Below are 21,987 nucleotides of genomic sequence, written 5' to 3'. Positions count from 1 at the left end.
TCCATTCTGTTTTCCATAATGGCTACACTATTTTCCATTACTACAGGGTACAAAACAGGGTACAGAAGTTCCACTTCTTCACATCTTTGCCAGCATCCATTAATTTTCTTTCTTTTTTCTTTTTTTTTTTTGCATTACACGGGCCTCTCATTATTGTGGGCTCTCCCATTGCAGAGCACAGGCTCCAAACACACAGGCTCAGCAGCCATGGCTCATGGGCCCAGCCTCTCAGTGGCATGTGGGATCCTCCCAGACCGGGGCACGAACACATGTCCCCTGCATTGGCAGGCGGACTCTCAACCACTGTGCCACCAGGGAAGCCCTAATTGTCTTTTTATAATACACATCCTAACAGGTGTGAGTGATATCTCCTTGTGGCTTGATTTCCATTTCCCTTATGATTAGCAGTGTTGAGCAAATTTTCATATGTAGATTGACCACTTGTATGTCTTTATGGAGAAATGTCTAGAGAAGCTTTTTACCCATTTTTAAACTCAATTATTTGCCCACACTTTTTCTGAAATTGACTTGTAGTAGTTTCTTATATATTCTGGATATTGGTCCCTTATTCAGATAAAAGGTTTACACATATTTCCTCTCATCCTATAGGTTGCCTTTTCATGCCGTTGATTGTTGAAGAGTCTATCCTTTCTTCACTTGGTAATCTTAGAACCTTGGCCAAGATCAGTTGGCCATATATATGTGCGTTTATTTGAGGTCTCTCTATTATATTTCATTGGTCTATCTCACTGTCTTGATGCCACTAGCAGACTGTGTTGACTACTGTGGCACTGTTATGTGTTTTGAGTTCAGGAAGTGTTAATCTCCTTTATTGCTCTTTGCTCTCAAGATTGTTTTCTCTACTTGTGGGGGTTCCATATGTATTTTAGGATTCTGTCCACTTCTATAATAATGACATGGAATTTTGTGGGTTGTTGCGATATATGTGTACATCACTTTATGTAGTATAGAAATGCCAACAGTATTTAATAATCCAGTCTAAGAACATGGTATGTCATTCCCTTTACTTGTCTCTTCTTTAATTTCTTTCTGCAATGTCCTGTAGTTTTTAGTATACAAATTTGTCACCTCCTACGGGGCCTTTTCCACTGCCTTCCTCACGTCTTCTAGATTCAGGGGTGTGAAGGATGGACTCACGGAGAGAGTGAAATCCCTCCCTCCCCTCTGCACCTACTCTCTGATTATGTCTAATACAGGTGTACTTGGACATGCCCTTCACCTCAGTGTACAAGTGGGCCCCTTGCTGGGAATTCCTCTTGGATCTGAGTGTTGACTGTACTATTTCAGTGTCCACAAGGACTCTCCCAATGCGTGGCGTGGGTCCAAGAGCCCAAGATATACCTACATACGAATGATCAGATCAGGCCATCATATTTTCTGCAGTAAAGAACAACCAGGGGAAGGTTGGCTGGTTGCCTCTTTCTCATCTTTGGATTTCTTACAGCTGAGCTTTCCAGTGTGGTAGCCACGAACCAAATGTGTCTATTTATAATTAATTTAGTTCAAACAATAATTAACTCATTCTATTAAAAAATGCAAATACCACACAAGTGCTTGGTCACACTAGCCATGTTTCAAGTATGTCTGTAACATCTGGAATTTCAAGTTGGTAAGGTTGACGGTGAAAGCTATAAATGGGTCTATAGAAGTGAGGGGTCGAAAGGTGATTTTCTCAGCATCTCTCCCTCATTTGAAATTTTCAACTGTGATCAAGATCTTATTGAAGGATTCTGTCTGCACAGAGCACAGGGGAGGTCTGAGAACCTGGAGGGAAGACCAGGGTGATGCTGTGTGAGCCAGCAAGTCGAGTAGGAGAAATGGGTGGGTCAACTTCTATAATAACTTTATGCTCATGGTTGTGTTCATACAGAATGGATCTTGGAGAGCATACATAGCAGTGATGCTGAGGACGATTCACATAGGGAACAACTCTCAGGTAGGATCTAAAGGGAGACAATTCCTAGAACACTTGGGTTTCACCCGGCTCTTTAGAAACGAAGGAAGGTGAATATGAAATCAGGAAGAAGAAGGAAATATGTGTAGAATTCTGATTTGTTCTTTCCAAATTAATGATACAATTGAGTTATTGTGTCCATGTCCTTTGACTGTACTGTGCTTATAGTCATCTTTTCTTGGTTTGCCATTCAGAAATTTTCTCTCTCACAAGACTACTCTTTCATTGCTTTTTCTCTGCCAAAGATGAATGGTTCGTTTCTGTTTGGTACCTGGAGGGTATTTTGCACCAGGGATTTTGGTTTCCTTTTTACATTCACGTATGATGGCCATATCCTAGTGGGAACAAAAGTCTCATAGTCAATTGACACTGGAGAACAAGTCCTTATAGTTAGTGTCAGGTGGTGGATGAGAGTTGAACTCTCTCCCTCTACACTTTCAGGACTTGTAGCTTCATCTTACTTTTGCCCTCACTGTTTATTCCTCATGGAAAATGCGCTCCCTGAGGTGAATGAGTCACAGAACACATGCTTTGGGATCACTGCATGTGCTCAGTCTCCTCATTTCAGCCTCAGCACCTCCCAAGGCTGCTGTGCTGACATGCTTCCGTTTGAGAGGGCTTCACGTCCAGCTGCCCCTAAAGACCCTTCATGGCCAGCAGGAATTCTAGAGGACTGTGTGAAGGGGCTGCTGGGCTTCTTCACACACTGGCTCTCACAGCCCTGCTAACCTGGTCTCCTGGAATTGACCAGGCCCAGGACAGAGACTCAGGGCAGCAGGACCCAGGGTCACTGCTCTTCTTACAACCCACTGCTCCATCCGGCCAGCCGTGCCCCTGCTCCCCACACTCCAGTCCTGCCTACCCTCTGACCTTTCCTCAAGCCTGCCTTGTTCTTATCCTTCCCAGTTCTTCCAAGGCTGGGGTAAACCCTGTCAGGTGCTGTGTGTTTATAAGGCTTCCTCTGCTGTAGAATTTTGTTTCAGTATTCCAGACTAAGAGAATTGGAACAAGTTACTTTTAACTCTAATATTGCTTTCACCCTCTCTAAGGGCCTAAGAGGCTTACGGACTTGTTTTGAAGTACCTAAGGTTAGCTCAGGCACAGGACACTTACTTGTTTTGTGAAGTTGGTTGCATATCTAGGCCATTTTGGAGAATGCTGCAATGAACCTAAGTTCATCTCATTGTGATATTGATTTAATTTCCTTTGGATATATACCTAGAACTGTGATTGCTGAATCATATGATATTTCTGTTTATAATTTTATAAGGAACACCCATTCTCTTTTTCATAATAGCGGCACCATTTTACATTCCCACAGGCAGTGTACAATGTTTCCAATTCCCGACATCTTGGCCTTGACCTGCGGGATCTAGAGCACAGGCTTAGTAGTTGTTGTGCATGGGCTTAGTTGCTCCATGGGTGGATTATTAGTGAACAAAACTGGGTTTCAGTATGCCTACTACTGGGCCAATTACAACTTCATTTAATAAGAAATCGCATCTCTTAGTAAGTCTCATAGCATTCTGAATGGTTATGATACATCTCTCTGCCACTTCCCTCATTCTAACTGTTTCCTATTAGAGCCTCGGGATGAGTCCTCCCCTCTTACGTGAAGCAACTAGTGCTAGGCAGGCCTCCTTCATTTTGCAGGGAGCCCATGCTTGTACCCACATGCCACACCCAGTTCTGGAGGAGTCCGAGAAAGAAGGTGCCTCCAGGAGTAGATGGAGGAAATTCACTCCACCTTTCTCCTTTGAGGCTAATATTCACTATCGGATTCTGTGCTAAGGAAACGAAATGTCCTTCTCCTGTGGAAAGTTTGTTCTCCATCAGTTGTGCTGGCCCTGTTTCTGTGTGCTGTGCAAGAAACACTGCAGACAGTGAAGACAGATCCAAGAGATCTACCCCAGGGATTGAGCTCAGGGTGGGCACTGGCTCCCTTCCCAGCAGAGCGGACAGGAGGTTGTGCTTTACAAGGTGGGACAGAGAAACCAAGCAGTGTGACAAGAGCATCTCCTCTCATGTTGCTGTGCAAACTGCCAGGTGAAGTAGGTTCTTGGTATTTTCTGAAGGCTTTTGCAAGCAAACAAGTCTGCGAGTAAAGTCAATTAAAATATGGAAAGTTTTATATAAAATTTTTTTTCAATAGGAGTCCTTTGAGAAATACATACTTTAATAGAATATGATTGCCGTATATGTGTCAATATCTTCCCCACCAAAGAAAAACCTGAAAATGCTTGATTGTAAAATGTCACTTGTTTACCCAAGAGACTGTGTATGAGTAAAGTTGTTCTAGAAATCCTCAATCCCTAGGTCATAGTTTCCTGACGGTGCTGAGTGAAACCCTGGTGTGTGATTCAGTGCCTGCTACTCACAGGGAGGCTCTTAAGAACTCAGAGACCCGCCCAGTGGACAACACGTGTGAGGACAGGATTGGCGCCTCGGGCTGCACTTGGAGAGGGAAATGCTTTAGTGAAGTGGAAGGAGATACAGGAAGGGCACCTGAGCCATGGGGAGTCAGGGGTGTTTGGTTTAGAGATCAAGGAAAAGTGTACACCTGAGCACAGACTGGGCCACACTTAGGATGCTATTGGCGCTTCTGGTTGAATGGGGAAGAGAAAGGACATCCCCCTCTTGCTGGAGTGATCGCTGGAGAGATGTCTTCTTTAAAGCCTGGGGAGAGGAGCTTCTCTCCCATTATCTCCTGATACCTGTGTACATTTGAGACCCTTCCTGCTTTCTTCTTTCCCTGTGTTGACTCCCTTTCCTTATTTTTCTTCTTTTTTCCCCTTTTTCACTTTGTATTTATTTTACATATGTGTATTTTATTGTTGTAAAAGTCCATATACGATGAAATCCAACGTCTTAACAAGTTTTGAAATGTCCAGGCAGTCCTGTTGACTACATGCACCTTGTTGTACAGCATGTGTCTAGAACTTTTCCATTTTGCAAATCACATAGGCTAACCATTGAACACAGACTTCCCATGTCAACCTCTTGCCAGCTCTTGGAACCACCCTTCTACTCTCTGCTTCTCGGAGTTTTCTTTCAGTTTTTGACCTTCTGTGACTGGCTTATGTCACTCTTACAAATGTCCTCCAAGTTCTTTCGTGTTGCTGCAAATGGCAGGATTTCCTTCTCTTTCAAAGACTGAATGACATTCCACTGTATGTATACACCACATTTTCTTTATTAATTCATCTTCCCATGGACACTAGGCAGTTTTCCTATGTTGTGTATTGTGTATAATGCTGCCATAGGCATGAAATTGTAGATATCTCTTGGACATTCTTGTTTTATCTCCTTTGTATATAAACCTAAATGAGTGATTGCTGGATTTTATAATAGTTCTCTTAATAATTTTTGGGGGACCAACATTCTGTTTTCCATAATGGCTATACCATTTTACATTACTAAAGTGTACAGAACAGAGTACAGAAGTTTCACTTCTTCACATCTTTGCGAACATCCATGAATTTTATTTTATTTTATTTTATTTTTGCAGTACACAGGCCTCTCATGGTTGTGGGCTCTACCGTTGTGGATCACAGGATCCAAATGCACAAGCTCAGCGGCCATGGCTCATAGGCCCAGCCGCTCAGCAGCCTGTGGGATCCTCCCGGACTGGGGCACGAACACGTGTCCCCTGCCTCGGTAGGTGGACTCTCAACCACTGTGCCACCACGGAAGCCCTAATTGTCTTTTTATACAGCACATCCTAACAGGTGTGAGTGATATCTCCTTGTGGCTTGATTTCCATTTCCCTGATGCTTAGCAATGTTGAGCAAATTTTCATATGTAGATTGACCACTTTTATGTCTTTATGGAGAAATGTCTAGTGAAGCTTTTTACCCATTTTTAAACTCAGTTATTTGCCCGCTGTTTTTCTGAAATTGACTTGTTGTAGTTTCTTATATATTCTGGATATTGGTCCCTTATTCAGATTCAAGTTTTACACATATTTCCTCACATCCTATAGGTTGCCTTTTCATTCTGTTGATTGTTGAAGAGACCATCCTTTCTTCACTTGGTAATCTTAGAACCTTGGCAAACATCAGTTGGCCATATATATGTGCGTTTATTTGAGGTCTCTCTATTATATTTCATTGGTCTATCTCACTGTCTTGATGCCAGTAGCAGACTGTGTTGACTACTGTGGCATTGTTATGTGTTTTGAGTTCAGGAAGTGTTAATCTCCATCATTGCTCTTTGCTCTCAAGATTGCTTTATCTACTTGTGGGGGTTCCATATGTATTTTAGGATTCTGTCCACTTCTATAATAATGTCATGGAATTATATGGGTTGTTGCGATATATGTTTACATCCCTTTATGTAGTATAGAAATGCCAACAGTTTTTAATAATCCAGTCTCTGAATATGGTATGTCATTCCAATTACTTGTCTCTTCTTTAAATTCTTTCCACAATGTCCTGTACTTTTCAGTATACAAATTTTTCACCTCCTACGGGGCCTTTTCCACTGCCTTCCTCAGGTCCTCTAGAGTCAGGGGTGAGAAGGATGGACTCGTGCAGAGAGTGAAATCCCTCCCTCCCCTCTGCACCTACTCTCTGATTATGTCTAATACAGGTGTACTGGGCCATGCCCTTCACCTCTGTCTACAAGTGGGCCCCTTGCTGGGAATTCCTCTTGGATCTGAGTGTTGACTGTACTATTTCAGTGTCCACAAGGACTCTCGCAATGCCTGGCGTGGGTCCAAGAGCCCAAGATATACCTACATACAAATGATCAGATCAGGCCATCAAATTTTCTGCAGTAAAGAACAACCAGGGGAGGGGTGGCTGATTGCCTCTTTCTCATCTTTGGATTTCTTAGAGCTGAGCTTTCCAGTGTGGTAGCCACGAACCAAATGTGTCTATTTATAATTAATTTAGTTCAAGCAATAATTAACTCATTCTATTAAAAAATGCAAAAAACACACAATTGCTTGTTCACACTAGCCATGTTTCAAGTGTATCTGTAACATCTGGAATTTCAGGTTGGTAAGGTTGATGGTGAAAGCTATAAATGGGTCTATAGAAGTGAGGGGTCGAAAGGTGATTTCTCAGCATCTCTCCCTCATTTGAAATTTTCAACTGTGATCAATATCTTATTGAACGACTCTGTCTGCACAGAGGTCTGAGAACCTGGAGGGAAGACCAGGGTGATGCTGTGTGAGCCAGCAAGTCGAGTAGGAGAAATGGGTGGGTCAACTTGTATAATAACTTTATGCTCATGGTTGTGTTTGTACAGAATGCATGGTGGAGAGCATACATAGCAGTGATGCTGATGACGATTCACGTAGCGAACAACTCTCAGGTAGGATCTAAAGGGAGACAATTCCTAGAACACTTGGGTTCCACCCGGGTCTTTAGAAACTAAGGAAGGTGAATATGAAATCAGGAAGAAGAAGGAAATATGTGTAGAATTCTGATTTGTTCTTTCCAAATTTTAATGATATAATAGAGTTATTGTGTCCATGTCCTTTGACTGTACTGTACGTATAGTCATCTTTTCTTGCTTTGCCATTTCGAAATTTTCTCTCTCACAAGACTACTGTTTCATTGCTTTTTCACTGCCAAAGATGAATAGTTCATTTCTATTTGGTACCTGGAGGGTATTTTGCACCAGGGATTTTGGTTTCCTTTTTACATTCACGTATGATGGCCATATCCTAGTGGGAACAAAGCTCTCATAGTCACTTGACATTGGAGAACAAGTTCTTATAATGAGTGTCAGGTGGTGGATGAGACTTGAAGTATCTCCCTCTACACTTTCAGGACTTGTAGCTTCACCTTACTTTTGTCCTCATTGTTTATTCCTCAAGGAAACTGCACTCCCAGAGGTGGATGAGTCACAGAACACATGCTTTGGGATCACAGCATGTGCTCAGTCTCCTCATTTCAGCCTCAGCACCTCCCAAGCCTGATGTGCTGACATGCTTCCATTTGAGAGGGGTCCATGTCCAGCTGCCCCTACAGACGCTTCATGGCCAGCAGGAATTCTAGAGGACTGTGTGAAGGGGCTGCTGGGCTCGCTTCACACACTGGCTCTCATAGCCCTGCTAACCTGGTCTCCTGGAATTCACCAGGCACAGGACAGAGACTCAGGGCAGCAGGAGCCAGGATCACTGCACTTATTACAACGCACGGCTCTATCCGGACAGCCCTGTTCCTGCTCCCCACACTCCAGTCCTGCCTACCCTCTGACCTTTCCTCAGGCCTGCCTTGGTCTTATCCTTCCCAGTTCTTCCAAGGCTGGGGTAAACCCTGGCAGGTGCTGTGAGTTTATGAGGCTTACCCTGCTGTAGAACTTTTGTTTCAGTATTCCAGACTAAGGGAATTGGTACAAGTTAGTTTTAACTCTAATATTGCTCTCATCCTCTCTAAGGGGCTAAGAGACTTACGGAGTTGTTTTGAAGTACCTAAGGTTAGCTCAGGCACAGGACACTTACTTCTTTTGTGAAGTTGGTTGCATATCTAGGCTATTTTGGAGAATGCTGCAATGAACCTAAGTTCATCTCATTGTGATACTGATTTAATTTCCTTTGGCTATATACCCAGAACTGTGATTGCTGAATCATATGATATTTCTCTTTATAATTTTATAAGGAACCTCCATACTCTTTATCATAATAGCGGCACCATTTTGCATTCCCACCAGCAGTGTACAAATTTTCCAATTCCCCACATCTTGGCCTTAAACTGTTAATTTTTTTCTTTATAATACACAGCCTAACAGGTATGAGGTGTTGATTTGCAGTGCCCTGATGATTAGTGAGGTTGAGAACCTTTTCCTATATTTGTTAGCCATTTGTATGTCTTTTTTAGGAAATGTCTTATTTAAGTCTTTGCACATTTCTGAACCCAGTTATTTGCCCTTTTTAATTTTTTAACTTAGTTTGCATTTGAGTTGTAGTGTTTTTCTTACATGTTTTGGACATTAACTCCTTTTCTGATATATGTTTGTAATCTTTCTGTAAGTTATATTTTCATCCTATTGACTGTTGAAAACGCTATAGTTTCCCTATTTGCTGTCTTAGAAGCTTGGTGAATTTCATTTGGCCATGTATCTATGAGTTTTCCTGGGGGGTTATTTATTCTGCTCTTTAGGCCTATGTATCTGTTTCTATGTCAGTACCATACAGTTTTGATTCCTGTGGCTTTGTAATGTGTTTTGAAGTCAGGAAGTGAGAAGCCTCCATCTATGTTCTTTGTTCTCAGGATTGTTTTGTCTGTTTGGAGTCCTTTGTAGTTCCATATGTATTTTATGATTTTTTTTTCTTTTACTTTGAAAATGACATTGGGATTTTGATATGTATTACAATGAATTACTACTTACCTTCGGGGAGTGTAGAAATGTCAACAATAATAAGTCTCCTGTCTATGAATATGATATGTCATTTCAATGATTTGTTCCTTGTTTAATTCTTTCAGCAGTGGTTTGTAGTTTTCAGTGTACAGGCCATTTACCTTCTAAGGGCATTTTGTCCCTTCCTTCCCTGGAGTTTTCAGAGGCAGTGGTGAGAAGGATGGCCTCATGAAGTGAGTGAATGTCCCTCCCTCCCTTCTGCACCTGCTCGCCGATTATGTCTAGCACAGGTGCACTGGGCCATGCTCATTACCTCTCCCCTCAAGTGGAACACCTGTCGGGAATTCCTCTAGGATCTGGGTGTTGACATTACTGTTTCAGTGTCCCCAACGTCTCATGAGTGCCTGGCAAGTGTGCATGAGCCTAGGAAACACCTACAAATGAATCATCAAATCTGGCCAGCAAACTGCCCTGCAGAAGGTGTTGGGCCGCACCTCTCACGCCTGCAAGCCCTGTACTTGCTCAGCCTCAGGGCTAAGGAAATGGCCCGAAGTCAGGGACAGAGACATTCATGGTTTAATAGATGGGAGATCTTTCACATCGGAAGCAAAGTGGTCCTGGAGAGACATCCCACTGTAGATAGCCGATGGCAGGCAGAACGCAGCAGCAGCAGTAGCAGCATGCTTCTCTCTGGGCGGAATAGGCAGGCTACCAGTTAAAGGGGGAGTTGACAGCAGATGGGCTCATCGGTTACCAGGGAAACCAGCAGAGGGACGCATCCCTCTTACCCCTTGGGCTAAGTACTTCACGGGGCAGAGGTTTTTCCTTTGGTAAACCATCAGCAAACAGCCATCTTGAATGGGTAGACCGTACAGAGGGGAATAACCAGGCGAGCGGTGGTAACATCCTCCATATACTTTATATATATATATACACATATATATGGAGAGAGAGAGAGAGAGAGGGTTGTTTATTACACTGTGGTAGCCACTAGCTAGATGTGCCTGTTATAATTTATTTAATTCAATCAATGATTAACTAAGTGTATTAAAATAAAAGAAAATAAAATATCCCATTACTCAGTCACATTAGTCACATTTTAAATGTATCCATAAGACTTGTAAATTCATGTTCGTGTTTCTACAGAATTGACTTTGAATAGCATTTGTGGCCGTGATAAAGAAAAGGATACAGGTAGGAACAACACTTAGGTAGGATCTAATGGCAGAAGGTTCCTGGAACTTTAGGGTTATATCTCCTGCTTTGCAGACTGAGGAAGGTGGATATGAAATCAGAAAGAAGAATGAAATATGTGTAGAGTTCTGACTTGTTTTTTTCACATTTTAATGATACAATAGAGAGAAATTGTGTCCTTAGACGTGACTGTGCTCTATAATCACCTTTTCTTGATTTGCTCATCTAAACTGATCTTTTGCACATGAGCTGCTCTTTCTTGTGCTTGTCACTGCCTAATATGGAAGTTTGTGCTCTGGTTAGCACATCTAGGGTATGGTGCACAGTAGAGTTTTTTCTTTTGCATATTGACCTATGATGGACAGAACCTGTGGGTCAAAACTCTCCTGGGCCATTGAAACTTGAGACCAAGTTCTTCTAGAAAGGGTGAGGTGGTGGATGAGAAGTGAACTGTCTCCCTCTGCACTTTCAGGACTTGTGGCTTCACCTCATATTTTGTGCTCACTGTTAGTTCCTCTTGTAAAGGACAGTCCCAGAGATGGATGAGTCACAGAACACGTGCTCTGGGATCACTGCATGAGCTCCTTGAGCTCATCTCCGCCTCTCCATTTCTCCAAGGCTGATGTGCTCACATGCTTCCATTTGAGAGGGGTCCACGTCCAGCTGCCCCTAAAGACCCTTCATGGCCAGCAGGAATTCTAGGGGGCTGTGTGAAGGGGCTGCTGGGCTTTTTGACACACTTGCTTTCACAGCCCTGCGGACCTGGTCTCCTGGGATTTACCAGGCCCAGGAAACAGACTCAGGGCAGCAGGACCCAGGGTCACTGCTCTTCTTACAACCCACTGCTCCTTCCAGACAGCCCTGCCCTTGCTCCCCACACCCCAGTCCTGCCTACGCACTGACCTTTCCTCAGGCCTGCCTTGGTCTTATCCTTCCCAGGTCTTCCAAGGCTGTGGTAAACCCTGGCAGGTGCTGTGTGTTTATGAGGCTTCCTCTGCTGTAGAATTTTTTTTCAGTATTCCAGATTCAGGGAATTCGGACAAGTTACTTTTAACTCTAATATTGCTTGCATCCGCTCTAAGGGGCTAAGAGACTTATGGAGTTGTTTTGAAGTAGCTAAGGTTAGCTCAGGCACAAGACCCTTACTTGTTCTCTGAAGCTGGTTGCATGTTCTTCCCTCAACACAGCTGTTGCCCAGATTTGGTTAATATTCCTTTTCCTCAGAAGGAGATGGTGCAGAGATAAATGTTCTAAGCTCTTGACGTCCTATGTGGAAAAGCCAACCTGAGAACCCAGGGGTGGGTCCCAATACGGATGCTCTGGATCCCTGACCTGCACTTACCACTCTGCCAAGGGATCCTCAGTCATGGAGCAAGGGAGTCCCTGCATCCGTATCCTTGGCTGGAAGTCCTAGCATCTCCAAAGGTCCAGACCTTGCCCACCAGGTGGCCTTAATGATCACAGAATCCTGGGCAGCTATGGGTGGACTTATCAGTTGACTTTGGCACAGTCATTAATGTGAAATTCACCTCAAGACCTGCATTCTCCTGGTCAGCTACAGATTCTGAGAGGTATGAGACCCCATGTATACAGTAGAGGTCATATCTGTCAGTGCTGGTGTCATTGCTTAAACAAGGCCAAAAGCAGATAAGAATCAGGGAGCTATTTTATTGTATTGGATAACATTACCATAAGCCTTAGAATTGGTCAATTCCTGTAGCCCACACCCAAGGACTCAAAGTGGAACCTGACTGTTAGCCTGTACACTTCTCCTGCACAGCTGGGTTAGAGACAGGCTGTGCTCAGTCCGGGCTCCCTCTTCATAACGAAGTGTCCCACTTATGGAACAGCTCCCTAGAATATTGACAGCCCCTGACTCAGGGGGCATACATACATTGTATAGAAAACAAAGACTGGGAAAAAAATATGATACGATTGATAGTGGCTGTATCTAAATGGTAGGATTTCAGTTTTGTCAAATCTTGTGTATTTGATTTTCTTTAAGACAAGTGATTAGTGAATAAATATAGCATATTTTGTCTAGGATTGAATTCAGTCCTTTAATGGAGGTTGCTGTTAATCAAGTATAAAATATCATACAACAGAAGACATGATAAATGCAGTAGCTGGAATTGTGGATGCTGGGGAAAGACTGATCTGGGAAAAATCAAGAGACATTGGCAATTTAGCAGAAGCTCAAAGCATGGGTCATGGGTCTGTGTCATTGAAACAGAGCATGCCTTTTAGTGTTTTCCATTTTTTAGATCGACTCTTCCCTTCTGATTAGGCTCCCCTTTGCTAGAAAGCCAAAGCTCTATTTTAAGTTCCTTCCTCTTGTCCTTTGCCTTCCTTCATCCCCCAGAGAGGATGGCCCAACACCAGCTCAGCCCACACTTACTAACCTCCCACATCCATACACACCACCCCATGTCCTCATCGAGAAGAAAGCCCCTGAGTAATTGCTGAGCAGCATCACCAGTGTCCTGACAGTTACTCTGTGTCCCTCCAGCTCTCCCTGAGGATGTGGCGGTTGACCTGCCCCGTGATAGGAGAGAAGAAAAGCCTCGGTGGATCATCAAGGTAAGCTGGTTTTTTTCTGGTCTGAGATAGAAATATTGCTTTATTTCTCTTTCAATAGATTTAAGTTATGAATATTTGAGGGTATTCCTTCCAGATACATTCAATTCCCTTGGTTGGGAGAATGTGGAGTGAGAGTCTATGACCAACTCATGGTGCCTGATTCCAAAGGACATTAAAATTGACAGCATCCATTACATCCTGTAGAGTACGGAGCTCTCTCTCCTGCAGCGATTTTTCCTCTAGGAAAAGAATTCTGTAATTTGCAACCTAAATGGACTTGGAAGTTCCATCCTCCCAGCAAAGTTCTTGGCTTTCAGCCTGAGTAGGTTTGCTCTGATAACCCTTGCTGGGTTCCCTGGGCCACTGTTTCTTATGAGGTTTTCTACTGTCAGCAAATGAACAAAAGACCTGAGCATCACTGTGATCTTATCCTCATAGTGTTTTCTCTTCTGTAATTGCAGGTGGCCTTCACAGAACATGAAAACGGTATGTATTCTGGAATCAGTCACTTGGGGAGGAAGATCTTTGAAGATGAGAAAGTGGGACATTCTTGCTGGTTTTAGTGTAGAGGGCAAACTGATTCCAAATTTGTGCTGGGAATGAGAGTAGGGGTCCTGGTGATAGAAAGTGATTTACAAGTAATGTGACCAATTACTATAGTCCCAGGAAGAAGCTGTATTACGGTTAGGTGGTGTATGTTTGTATGCATGAGACTGGGTGTGTCTGTATGTGAAATGAGTGGTATGATTCTGTGTGTGTATGTGAACTTTTTGTGTTGTGTTTCCCTTGATTTATGTTCCCCTAAACATCACTGCTACTGGTGCCAACTTTCTAGAAAATATTCCCATCACCACTGCATCATGAATGGGTATGGATATAAAAGTAAATATACTGTACACTTTCAGTGTGTGCATTGATTTTATACCAACTGAGCCTCATTTAACCTGGAAAACAAATTCTATCAACACCCAGGCAAATGTTTACTGGATTCTTTTTGTTTTTCTTTTTTTTTGGCTGTGTTGGCTCTTCGTTGCAGTGTGCAGTCTTCTCATTTCGGTGGCTTCTCTTGCTCCAGACCACGGGCTCTAGGTGCATGGGCTTCAATAGTTGTGGCACGTGCACTCAGTAGTTGTGACTTTCAGGCTCTAGGGCACAGGCTTAGTACATTTGTTGCACGGACATAGTTGCTCCATAGCTGGATTCTTAATGAACAAAACTTCGTTTAAGCATCCCTACTACTGGGTTAATTACAACGTCATTTAATAAGAAATCTCATCTCTTAGTTGGTCTCATAGTATTCTGAATGGTTATGATACATCTCTCTGCCACTTCCCTCACTCTAACTGTTTCCTATTAGAGCCTCGGGATGAGTCCTCCGCCCTTACCCGAAGCACCTAGTGATAGGCAGGCCTCCTTCCTTTTGCAGGGAGCCCATGCTTGTACCCACATGCCACACCCAGGTCTGGAGAAGTCCGAGAAAGAGGGAGCATCCAAGAGTAGATGGAGGAAATTTACTACAACTTTCTCCTTTGAGGCTAATATTCACTATCAGATTCTGTGCTTAGGAAACGAAATGTCCTTCTCCTGGGGAAAGTTTGTCTTCCATCACTTGTGCCAGCCCTGTTTCTGTGTGCTGGGCAAGAAACACTGCATACAGTGAAGACGGAACCAAGAGATCTACCCCAGGGATTGAGCTCAGGGTGGGCACTGGCTCCCTCTCCAGGAGGGCGGACAGGAGGTTGTGCTTTGCATGCTGGGACAGAGAAACCCAGCAGTGTGACAAGAGCATCTCCACTCATATTGCTGGTCAAACTGCCAGATGAAGTATGTTCTTGGTATTTTCTGAAGGCTTTTGCAAGCAAACAAGTCTGGGAGTAAAGTCAATTAAAACATGGAAAGTTATACGTAAAAATTCTTTTTCGATAGTGATTCCTTTTAGAAATACATACTTTAATAGAATATGATTGCCTTTTATGTGTCAATATTTTCCCCACCAAAGAAAAAATTGAAAATGCTTGATTGTAAAATGTCACTTGTTTACCCAAGAGACTGTATGAGTAAAGTTGTTCTAGAAATCCTCAATCCCTAAGTCGTATTTCGCTGATAGTGCTGAGGGGAACCCTGGTGTGTGATTCAGTGCCTGCTACTCACAGGGAGGCTCTTAAGAACTCAGAGACCCGCCCAGTGAACCCCACGTGTGAGGACAGGATTGGCGCCTCTGGCTGCACTTCAAGAGGGAAATGCTTTAGAGAAGTGGAAGGAGATACAGGAAGGGCACCTGAGCCATGGGGAGTCAGGGGTGGTTGGTTTAGAGATCAAGGAAAAGTGTACACCTGAGCACAGCCTGAGCCACACTTAGGATGCTATTGGCGCTTCTGGTTGAATGGGGAAGAGGAAGGACATCCCCCTCTTGCTGGAGTGAACTCTGGAGAGATATCTTCTTTAAAGCCTGGGGAGAGGAGCTTCTCTCCCATTATCTCCTGATACCTGTGTATATTCGAGACCCTTCCTGCTTTCTTCTTTCCCTCTGTTGACTCCCTTTCCTTATTTTTCTTCTTTTTCCCCCTTTTTCCACTTTGTATTTATTTTACATATGTGTATTTTATTGTTGTAAAAGTACACATAAGATGAAATCCAACTTCTTAACAAGTTTTGAAATGTCCAGGCAGTCCTGTTGACTACATGCACCTTGTTCTACAGCATGTGTCTAGAACTTTTCCATTTTGAAATAACACATTCTAACCATTGAACAGAGACTTCCCATGTCAACCTCCTGCCAGCTCTTGGAACCCCCCTTCTACTCTCTGTTTCACGGAGTTTTCTTTCAGTTTTTGACCTTCTGTGACTGGCTTATGTCACTCTTACAAATGTCCTCCAAGATCTTTCGTGTTGCTGCAAATGGCAGGATTTCCTTCTTTTCAAAGACTGAATGACATTCCACTGTATGTATACACCACATTTTCTTTATTAATTCATCTTCCCCTGGACACTAGGCAGTTTTCCTATGTTGTGTATTGTGTATAATGCTGCAATGGACATGAGATTGTAGATATCTCTTGGACATTCTTGTTTTATCTCCTTTGTATATAAACCTAAATGAGTGATTGCTGGATTTTATGAGAGTTCTCTTAATAATTTTTAGGGGACCTCCATTCTGTTTTCCATAATGGCTACACCATTTTACATTACGACAGGGTACAAAGCAGGGTACAGAAGTTCCACTTCTTCACATCTTGGCCAGCATCCATTAATTTTCTTTTTTTCTTTTTTTTTTTTTTTTTTTGCAGTACTTGGGCCTCTCTTTGTTGTGGGCACTCCCGTTGCGGAGCACAGGCTCCAAACGCACATGCTCAACAGCCATGGCTCATGGGCCCAGTTGCTAAGCGGCATGTGGGATCCTCCCAGACCTGGGCACGAACATGAGTCCCCTGCATCTGCAGGCGGAATCTCAACCACTGTGCCACCAGGGAAGCCCTAATTGTCTTTTTATAATACACATCCTAACAGGTGTGAGTGATATCTCCTTGTGGCTTGATTTCCATTTCCCTGATGCTTAGCGATGTTGAGCAAATTTTCATATATAGATTGACCACTTGTATGTCTTTATGGAGAAATGTCTAGTGAAGATTTTTACCCATTTTTAAACTCAGTTATTTGCCTGCTGTTTTTCTGAAATTCACTTGTAGTAATTTCTTATATATTCTGGATATTGGTCCCTTATTCAGAACAAGGTTTACACATATTTGCTCCCATCCTATAGGTTGCCTTTTCATTCTGTTTATTGTTGAAGAGACTATCTTTCTTCACTTGGTAATCTTAGAACCTTGGCACAAATCAGTTGGCCATATATATGTGCGTTTATTTGGGGTCTCTCTATTATATTTCATTGGTCTATCTCACTGTCTTGATGCCAGTAGCAGACTGTTTTCACTACTGTGGCATTGTTATGAGTTTTGAGGTCAGGAAGTGTTAATCTCCATCATTGCTCTTTGCTCTCAAGATTGTTTTATCTACTGGGGTGTGGTTCCGTATGTATTTTAGAATTGTGTCCACCTCTATAATAATGACATGGAATTTTATGGGTTGTTGCGATATATGTGTACATCACTTTATGTAGTATAGAAATGCCAACAGTATTTAATACTCCAATCTATGAACATGGTATATCATTCCAATTCCTTGTCTCTTCTTTAATTTCTTTCCCAATATCCTGTAGTTTTCAGTATACAAATTTTCACCTCCAACGGGGCCTTTTCCACTGCCTTCCTCAGGTCTTCTAGAGTCAGGGGTGAGAAGGATGGACTCATGGAGAGAGTGAAATCCCTCCCTCCCCTCTGCACCTACTCTCTGATTATGTCTAATACAGGTGTTCTTGGCCACGCCCTTCACCTCTGTCTACAAGTGGGCCCCTTGCTGGGAATTCCTCTTGGATCTGAGTGTTGACTGTACTATTTCAGTGTCCACAAGGTCTCTCCCAATGCCTGGCATGGCTCCAAAAGCGCAAGATATACCTACATACGAATGATTAGATCAGGCCATCAAATTTTCTACAGTAAAGAACAACCAGGAGAGGGGTGGCTGGTTGCCTCTTTCTCATCTTTGGATTTCTTACAGCTGAGCTTCCCAGTGTGGTAGCCACTAACCAAATGTGTCTATTTATAATTAATTTAGTTCAAACAATAATTAACTCATTCTATTAAAAAATGCAAAAAACACACAATTGCTTGGTCACACTAGCCATGTTTCAAGTGTGTCTGTAACATCTGGAATTTCAGGTTGGTAAAGTTGACGGTGAAAGTTATAAATGGGTCAATAGAAGTGAGGGGTCGAAAGGTGATTTTCTCAGCATCTCTCCCTCATTTGAAATTTTCATCTGTGATCAATATCATATTGAAGGACTCTGTCTGCACAGAGCACAGGGGAGGTCTGAGAACCTGGAGGGAAGACCAGGGTGATGCTGTGTGAGCCAGCAAGTCGAGTAGGAGAAATGGGTGGGTCAACTTGTATAATAACTTTATGCTCATGCTTGTGTTTGTACAGAATGCATCGTGGAGAGCATACATAGCTGTGATGCTGATGATGATTCACGAAGGGAACAACTCTCAGGTAGGATCTAAAGCGAGACAATTCCTAGAACACTTTGGTTCCACGCGGTTTTTTAGAAACTAGGGAAGGTGAATATGAAATCAGGAAGAAGATGAAAATATGTGTAGATTTCTGATTCTTCTTTCCAAATTTTAATGATATAATAGAGTTATTGTGTCCATGTCCTTTGACTGTACTGTGCTTATAGTCCTCTTTCCTTGCTTTGCCATTCAGAAATTTTCTTTCTCACAAGACTACTCATTCGTTGCTTTTTCACTGCCAAAGATGAAAGGTTCGTTTCTGTTTGGTACCTGGAGGGTATTTTGCACCAGGGATTTTGGTTTCCTTTTTACATTCACGTATGATGGCCATATCCTAGTGGGAACAAAGCTCTCATAGTCACTTGGCACTGGAGAACAAGTTCTTACAGTGAGTGTCAGGTGGTGGATGAGAGTTGAACTCTCTCCGTCAACACTTTCAGGACTTGTAGCTTCATGTTACTTTTGTCCTCACTGTTTATTCCTCATGGAAAGCGCGCTCCCAGAGGTGGATGAGTCACAGAACACGTGCTTTGGGATCACTGCATGTGCTCAGTCTCCTCATTTCAGCCTCAGCACCTCCCAAGGCTGATGTGGTGACATGCTTCCATTTGAGAGGGGTCCACGTCCAGCTGATCCTAAAGACCCTTCATGGCCGGCAGGAATTCTACAGGACTGTGTGAAGGGGCTGCTGGGCTTCTTCACACACTGGCTCTCACAGCCCTGCTAACCTGGTCTCCTGGAATTGACCAGGCCCAGGACAGAGACTCAGGGCCGCAGGACCCAGGGTCACTGCTCTTCTTACAACCCACTGCTCCTTCCAGTCAGCCCTGCCCTTGCTCCCCACACCCCAGTCCTGCCTACCCTCTGACCTATACTCAGGCCTGCCTTGGTCTTATCCTTCCCCGTTCTTCCAAGGCGCGGGTAAACCCTGGCAGGTGCTGTGTGTTTATGCAGCTTTCTCTGCTGTATAATTTTATTTCAGTATTCCAGACTAAGGGAATTGGGATGAGTTACGTTTAACTCTAATATTGCTTTCATCCTCTCTAAGGGGCTAAGAGACTTATGGAGTTCTTTTGAAGTACCTAAGGTTAGCTCAGGCACAGGACCCTTAATTGTTTTGTGAAGTTGGTTGCATGTTCTTCCCTCAACACAGTTGTTGCCCAGATTTGGTTAATATTCCTTTTCCTCAGAAAGAGATGGTGCAGAGATAAATGTTCTAAGCTCTTGACCTCCTGTGTGCAAAAGCCAAACTGAGAACCCAGTGGTGGGTCCCAATGTGGGTGTTCTGGATCCCTGACCTACACTTATCACTCAGCCAATCGATCCTCAGTCATGGAGCAAGGGAGTTCCTGCCTCCTTATCCTTAGCAGGAAGTCCTAGCATCTCCAAAGGTCCAGACCTTGCCCATCAGGTGGCCTTAGTGGTCACAGAATCCAGGGCAGCTATGGGTGGACTTATCAGTTGACTTTGGCACAGTCATTAATGTGAAATTCACCTCAACACCTGAATTCTGGTAAGCTCCCAGATTCTGAGAGGTGTGAGACCCCATGTATACAGTACAGGTCATATCTGTCAGTGTTGGTGTCATTGCTTAAACAAGGCCAAAAGCAGATAAGAATCAGGGAGCTATTTTATTGTATTGGATAACATTACCATAAGCCATAGCATTGGTCAATTCCTGTAGCCCACACCCAAGGACTCAAAGTGGAACCTGACTGTTAGCCTGTACACTTCTCCTGCACAGCTGGGTTAGAGACAGGCTGTGCTCAGTCCGGGCTCCCTCTTCATAACGAAGTGTCCCCCTTATGGAACCACTCCTTTGAATATGGACAGCCCCTGACTCAGTGGGCATACATACATTTTATAGAAAACAAAGACTGGGAGAAAAATATGATATGATTGATAGTGGCTGTATCTAAATGGTAGGATTTCAGTTTTGTCAAATCTTGTGTATTTGATTTTCTTTAAGACAAGTGATTAGTGAATAAATATAGCATATTTTGTCTAGGATTGAATTCAGTCCTTTAGGGAGGTTGCTGTTAATCAAGTATAAAATATCATACAACAGAAGACATGATAAATGCAGTAGCTAGCATTATGGATGCAGGGGAAAGAGTGATCTGGGAAAAATCAAGAGACATTGGCAATTTAGCAGAAGCTCAAAGCATGGGTCATGGGTCTGTGTCATTGAAACAGAGCATGCATTTTAGTGTTTACCATTTTTTAGATCAACCCTTCCCTTCTGATTAGACTCCCCTTACCTAGAAAGCCAAAGCTCTGTTTTCATTTCCTTCCTCTTGTCCTTTGCCTTCCTTCATCCCCCAAAGAGGATGGCCCAACACCGGCTCAGCCCACACTTACTAACCTCCCACATCCATACACACCACCCCATGTCCTCATCGAGAAGAAAGCCCCTGAGTAATTGCTGAGCAGCCTCACCAGTGTCCTAACAGTTACTCTGTGTCCCTCCAGCTCTCCCTGAGGATGTGGCGGTTGACCTGCACCGTGATAGGACAGAAGAAAAGCCTCCGTGGATCATTAAGGTAAGCTGGATTTTTTCTGGTCTGAGATAGAAATATTGCTTTATTTCTCTTTCAATAGATTTAAGTTATGAATATTTGAGGGTATTCCTTCCAGATACATACAATTCCCTTGGTTGGGAGAATGTGGAGTGAGAGTCTATAACCAACCCATGGTGCCTGATTCCACAGGACATTACAATTGACAGCATCCATTACAGCCTGTAGAGTACAGAGCTCTCTCTCCTGCAGCGATTTTTCCTAGGAAAAGAATTCTGTAATTTGCAACCTAAATGTACTTGGAAGTACCATCCTCCCAGCACAGTTCTTGGCTTTCAGCCTGAGTAGGTTTGCTCTGATAACCCTTGCTGTGTTCCCTGGGCCACTGTTTCTTATGAGGTTTTCTACTGTCAGCAAATGAACAAAAGACCTGAGCATCACTGTGATCTTATCCTCATAGTCTTTTCTCTTCTGTAATTGCAGGTGGCCTTCACAGAACGTGAAAACAGTATGTATTCTGGAATCTGTCACTTGGGGAAGAAGAACTTTGAAGATGAGAAATTGGGACATTCTTGCTGGTTTTAGTGTAGAGGGCAAACTGATTCCAAATTTGTGCTGGGAATGAGAGTAGGGGCCCTGGTGATAGAAAGTGATTTACAAGTAATGTGACCAATTACTATAGTCCCAGGAAGAAGCTGTATTACGGTTAGGTGGTGTAGGTTTGTGTGCATGAGACTGGGTGTGTCTGTATGTGAAATAAGTGGTATGATTCTGTGTGTGTTTGTGAACATTTTGTGTTGTGTTTCAATTGATTTATGATCCCGTAAACATCACTGTTACTGGTGCCAACTTTCTAAAAAATATTCCCATCAACACTGCATCATGAATGGGTATGGATATAAATGTAAATAAACTGTACACTTTCAGGGTGTGCATTGATTTTATACCAATTGAGCCTCATTTAACCTGGAAAACAAATCCTATCACCACCCAGGCAAATGTTTACTGGATTCTTTTTTTTTTTCTTTTGGCTGTGTTGGGTCTTCGTTGCACTGCGTGGGCTTCTCACTTCGGTGGCTACTGTTATTCCAGAGCACGGGCTCTAATTGCATGGGCTTCAATAGTTGTGGCACGTGGGCTCAGTAGTTGTGACTTGCGGGCTCTAGAGCACAGGCTTAGTAGTTGTGGTGCACGGGCTTAGTTGCTCCATGGCTGGATTCTTAGTGAACAAAACTGGGTTTCAGCATCCCTACTACTGGGTCAATTACAACTTCATTTAATA

This window comes from Mesoplodon bidens (genome assembly GCF_964165515.1).
Source record: "Mesoplodon bidens genome assembly, contig: HAP1_SCAFFOLD_426, whole genome shotgun sequence".
Lineage (NCBI taxonomy): Eukaryota > Metazoa > Chordata > Mammalia > Artiodactyla > Ziphiidae > Mesoplodon > Mesoplodon bidens.
The sequence above is the reverse complement of the archived record's forward strand: the minus strand, read 5'-3'. Positions refer to the sequence as shown.